General features: G+C 51.3%; 1 pseudogene; it reads left to right on the top strand.

Annotated features, from left to right (window-relative positions):
* The first annotated feature begins 1,726 nt into the window (after positions 1 to 1,726).
* Positions 1,727 to 3,801, top strand: LOC123160698 (L-type lectin-domain containing receptor kinase SIT2-like; annotated as a pseudogene).
* The last annotated feature ends 1,080 nt before the right edge of the window (positions 3,802 to 4,881 follow it).

Genomic DNA, 4,881 nt, shown 5'->3' with positions numbered 1-4,881 from the left:
GAGGCTACCGACGACCAGATCCGGCGGGGCAGAGTGCTGCGTGGGGGAAGGGGCCGCCTTCAGATCCAGCCGCGGGCGAGGGGAGCGCCGCACCCGCCGCGACCGGCGACAACTCCCGCCGTCCCTCGCCACCCTCGCGGCCAAGGGAACGGAGGGTCACCACCTGCGGCGCCGCTTGCAGGGAGACAGCGCCGCCTCGCCACCCGAGGCCGCCGCCTCGGCGTCCGGAGCCCTCCGGTCGGGAGCAGCAAATCCTCGCCGCCGCCGTCCTTGACGACCCCGCGGGCGGCGCCGGAGATCCCCTCGGGCGGCGGCGAGGGGGGAGGGGGGAGGCGGGAGGGGAGGTTCGGCGGCTAGGGTTCGGCGCCGCCCGAGTCGCCCCAAGCGGAGCGACGCGGGGGCCGCCCGAGAACTAAGACCTCACTGAGTGTTGGTAGAATATGGAAAGTTGACTGGACTATTATGCCACATGGAGCTCGTACGACTAGACTGGTGTGCTATATATGTCGACTATGCTTGTTCTACTCTGCGTGTTGGTGGTAGTCTCACGGTCCAAAATATCAATGCTTGTACAGAGAACGTGGTAATTTTATATATCCCCTTAAATAAAACCGTCAATTTGTTCGCTTTGTAGAAAAATGTTAAAATGGGAAATCGTTGTGCAATGCAATGACTGTGTCTTGCTGTTTTGACAGGTCACTAGACCGGAGCACGTCTACAGCTCCATTAAGGGGATCCTCAATTCCTCGCTGGACCGCAGGACTCGTTCAAGCTGAAATCGACGTGTACTGAAAGTAGTGGCGAAGACTACACCATTGACTCCGGTTGGCAGTTCATGGCAAGTGAGTGGTATTAAGACTTACCAGTTACTCCCAGCACTCATGCACACAAAACTGAAGCAACAAAGAAGAAACTCCACTCTGAAATCCAGCAAAGCACCCATGCCAAGCCAGCTGATTTGGTTGTGCGTGCTCTTGTTCGTCTATTTGCATGACGGTGTTACTGCCATCGATGAGTACACATACAAGGGGTTCGTGTTCTCCATCACACCCATCAGACTCTGGGCCTCTGGCCATTCCGGCGATGGAATGGCGTTTGTCACCTCCTTGGCCCCGCTGTCTGATGTCTGTACACGGAAATACTTGGGCCTTGACACCATAGCTAACAAGTGATGTGGAAGGCTGGGAGCATCTCGGTAATATTATTGTGATCTAAAATACAATGTTTTAAATAGCGGGCTATGAAAAATAGCGGCGAGCCTCCAAATCAGCTATAGCGGAGTTATAGCGGGCTATTTGTGAAGGCGACCATTTAGCGACACCCTGCTGAAAAGGCTAGCCGGCTATTTAAAACTATGCTAAAATATGAATGCTCTCATAGAGAACGTGGTAATTTCCCTGCAAAAAAGAAAAAGAAAAAAAGAGAACGAGGTAATTTTTTACCTCTCTATATAAAACTATCATTTCGTTAGCTATGCCAAAAAAATGTTAAAAATGGGAAATTAGTGTGGAAGGCAATAATTCTGTGTGGCTGTTTTGACGGGTCCCTAGACCGTAGACAAGTTTATTGCTCCATCAAGGACTCGTTCAAACTGAAATCGACATGTAGGAGAACTGCAGGGGCAACGACTACACCAGTGACTCCGGTTGGCAGTTCATGGCCCGTGAGTAGTATTAATACTTGCCTTGCTCCTCGCACCACATCCACACAACCAAAGGGAGAAAGAAAGAAACTCCGGTCTGAAAACCAGCATATAGCACCATGCCAGGTCTGATCTGGTTGTGCGTCCTCTTGATCGTCTCCTGCCATGATGGCGTTGATGGCGTCACGGAGTTCATATACAATGGGTTCGCCGGCAGCAAGCTCCGCCTCGACGGCGAGGCTTCCATCTCAAAACAAGGCGTCCTCTCTCTAACGAGGGACAGCTACTTCACCCAGGGGCATGGCTTCCATCCAGAACCTCTTCCGTTTGTCAATTCCCATGGTGTGTCCATGAGCTTCTCTGCCACTTTCGTGTTCTCCATTACGCCCAGCGACTATGGCGGTTCCGGAGACGGGATGGCGTTTGTCATCTCCTTGGCCCCGCTATCTGGTATCTGGACAGATGGGAAATACTTGGGACTTGTCAATGAGGAGGACGACGGTTCCATACTTGCAAACCGTTTCTTCGCCATCGAGCTCGACACAGGAGTCAACAAGGAGTTCGGAGATATAGATGACAACCATGTCGGGGCTGATCTCAACAACCTGACGTCCACTGTCTCTTCAACCGCAGGCTACTACAGCGGCAATGTCGAGAAGGACTTCAATCCGCTGAGGCTTTCTAGTGGAAACCCAATGCAAGTGTGGGTGGACTACATCGATATGCAGCTTGACATCAGGCTTGCTCCTGTCGCCATGTATAAGCCCTCATTACCGCTTTTGTCTTACTACCCTGTCGACCTTGCAAAGGTCCTCAAGAATGACACCAAATCAAAGGCAGGGGTTCCAACCACAGCATACGTCGGTTTCTCTGCCTCCAACGGTGATTGGCCAGATTGGTGTGCGGCCCATCAGATTCTTGGGTGGAGCTTTAACATGTATGGACCGGCCGAACCACTTAACTTATCACTGCTGCTGCGGCCATTAATACAAGTCCAAGATAGTTCCAGACAAGAAGCCCATGACAAGAAAAAAGTCGTCAAATGGGTGACTGCAACTATATCTTCCCTTGCCATACTTGCAGGTATAACAGCTTGCCTTCTCCTTCGATGGTGGTGGTGCAAGACGAGGAACTCAGAGTGGAACGAAGATTGGGAGGCTGAGCTTGGCCCCCGCCGCTTCGCATACCGGGACCTCCACAGGGCAACGGATGGCTTCCGCGACATGCAGCTTCTGGGAAAAGGCGGCTTTGGGCAAGTCTATAGAGGAGCCCTGGGCAGCTCTGGGATGGACATCGCGGTGAAGCGGATCTCCTCAGAATCCAAGCAGGGGCTGGCCGAATTCACAGCTGAAATCATCATCCTTGGCCGCCTACGGCACCGGAACCTCGTTCGCTTGATCGGCTATTGTCGGCACAAGAAGGAGATGCTCCTGGTCTACGAGTGCATGCCCAACGGCAGCCTGGATAGCTACCTGCATGCCCAGACAAGGCATGCAATGCTCTCCTGGTCTCAGAGGCTTCAGATCATCAAAGGCGTTGCGTCCGGGCTTCTGTACCTCCATGAGGACTGGGAACAAGTCATCATACACCGTGACGTCAAGGCCAGCAACGTGCTCCTGGATGGGGAGATGAATGGTCGGCTGGGTGACTTCGGCCTTGCCAGGCTGCACGACCATGGTGCTGATGCGCACACCACCCACGTGGCCGGCACGAGGGGCTACCTTGCCCCTGAGCTAACGAGGTTCGGCAAGGCGACCAAAGCAACTGACGTGTTTGCGTTTGGTGCCTTTGTCCTAGAGGTGGCCTGCGGGAGGCGGCCGGTGGGGTTCAACGCCCGCGGCGAGCTTCTGGTGATCGTCCAATGGGTGCGAGACACGTGGGCGAGCGGCTCCGGCTCAATCGTCGACACCATTGACCCAAGGCTGGACGAGTATGCTGCTGATGAGGCGGAGCTGGTGCTCAAGCTGGGGCTGTTGTGCTCGCACCCTTTACCTGTGGCGAGGCCCAGCATACGCCTTGTTATGTGGTACCTCGATGGAGATTTATCCTTGCCCGAGTTCTCTCCTGAATATCTCAACATTACAGATGTCGATCAGGTTCTTGATGAAGTGCCTCCGTCAGTGGCGAACAGCATTACAGGTCTGTCTGGAGGTAGATGATAGAACATCCACGAGGGTTTATCTATTTTGCTGTTTAATTAAAGGCTGGGGTGATGTTGGTTTAGAAGAACCTGATGGGGTCAAAATGAGAAATGATAGATATGTAATGTGTTTGTGTGTGTGGCTACTGGCTACTGAACAAATCTGGGAACTTTTCACAATAAAAAATACCTGCATACCTTTCTGAAATTCTCTCAGGTTACTCTCCCACAAGTTTCTTTCTCAGGACTGGGAAGTATCCTCCAAAAGGATAGCCTTGGGAAGAGTTTGTGGCTGCCAGTGTCACAGGAACGGCAGCTACCTCCTGTCCATGTATACCTCCCAACTACTACTTTGCAGGTCTGTTCCTTCCATTCATCCATTATTCTTGTAGCTCCAGACAGAGCAAATAGCTTTGCAAGCTCAAAAAGTCCTAAAATTTTGGATTAAAAAATGCACCAAAATCCTCAAACGGCCACTGAAAAAACAAATAATTTGCCCAACCAACTGCCAACATTGTTAGTTACCTGTAGTGGTGAAAAGGAGCAGCAAAATCCCATATTCATAGCATTTTATACTTTTTTTCTTGTGATGATTCACGATAGGTTTGAGCCGTATTTTCCGCTTCTGAGGAAATCGAGCAATATTGTTAGCTGAGGTATTTTTTTTCTATCTCATTAGTGTTGGACAAATTAACCTAACAAGTTCTTGTCTCTGAAAAATTGTTGTCATCATATGTCTACAAGACGCTCTGCTGTTCCAGAATCCGGATAACATGCTGTCTCTGGCCTTGTGAAGCTCTGCACAAGCATGCATGAGGAACTACGGGACAGATGGCAGGAGGTTGGTGTTGCAAATTTAATCCCTAGCTTGAACCATATGACAGTTAATAATACTAGGGATCTGTAAAATGTATTGCCATGTCAACACATCAAAACATTGCAGTTGGAAGCTGATTCAGAGACCAGAACAAGCTGCGCCGCTGCTACCGCCTCAAGGAATAGTGAAGCAATCCAGCCAAGAAGGCGTCTTCAACTGGCCCAATAACATGGCCCATGTTGACGCGTAAGTCTGAACGTTCGTGGCCCGGATCGACTAGAG

Source organism: Triticum aestivum, chromosome 7B (genome assembly GCF_018294505.1).
Source record: "Triticum aestivum cultivar Chinese Spring chromosome 7B, IWGSC CS RefSeq v2.1, whole genome shotgun sequence".
In the NCBI taxonomy this organism is placed as follows: domain Eukaryota; kingdom Viridiplantae; phylum Streptophyta; class Magnoliopsida; order Poales; family Poaceae; genus Triticum; species Triticum aestivum.
Note: the sequence above shows the minus strand (reverse complement) of the source record. Positions and strands in the feature narration are given on the sequence as shown.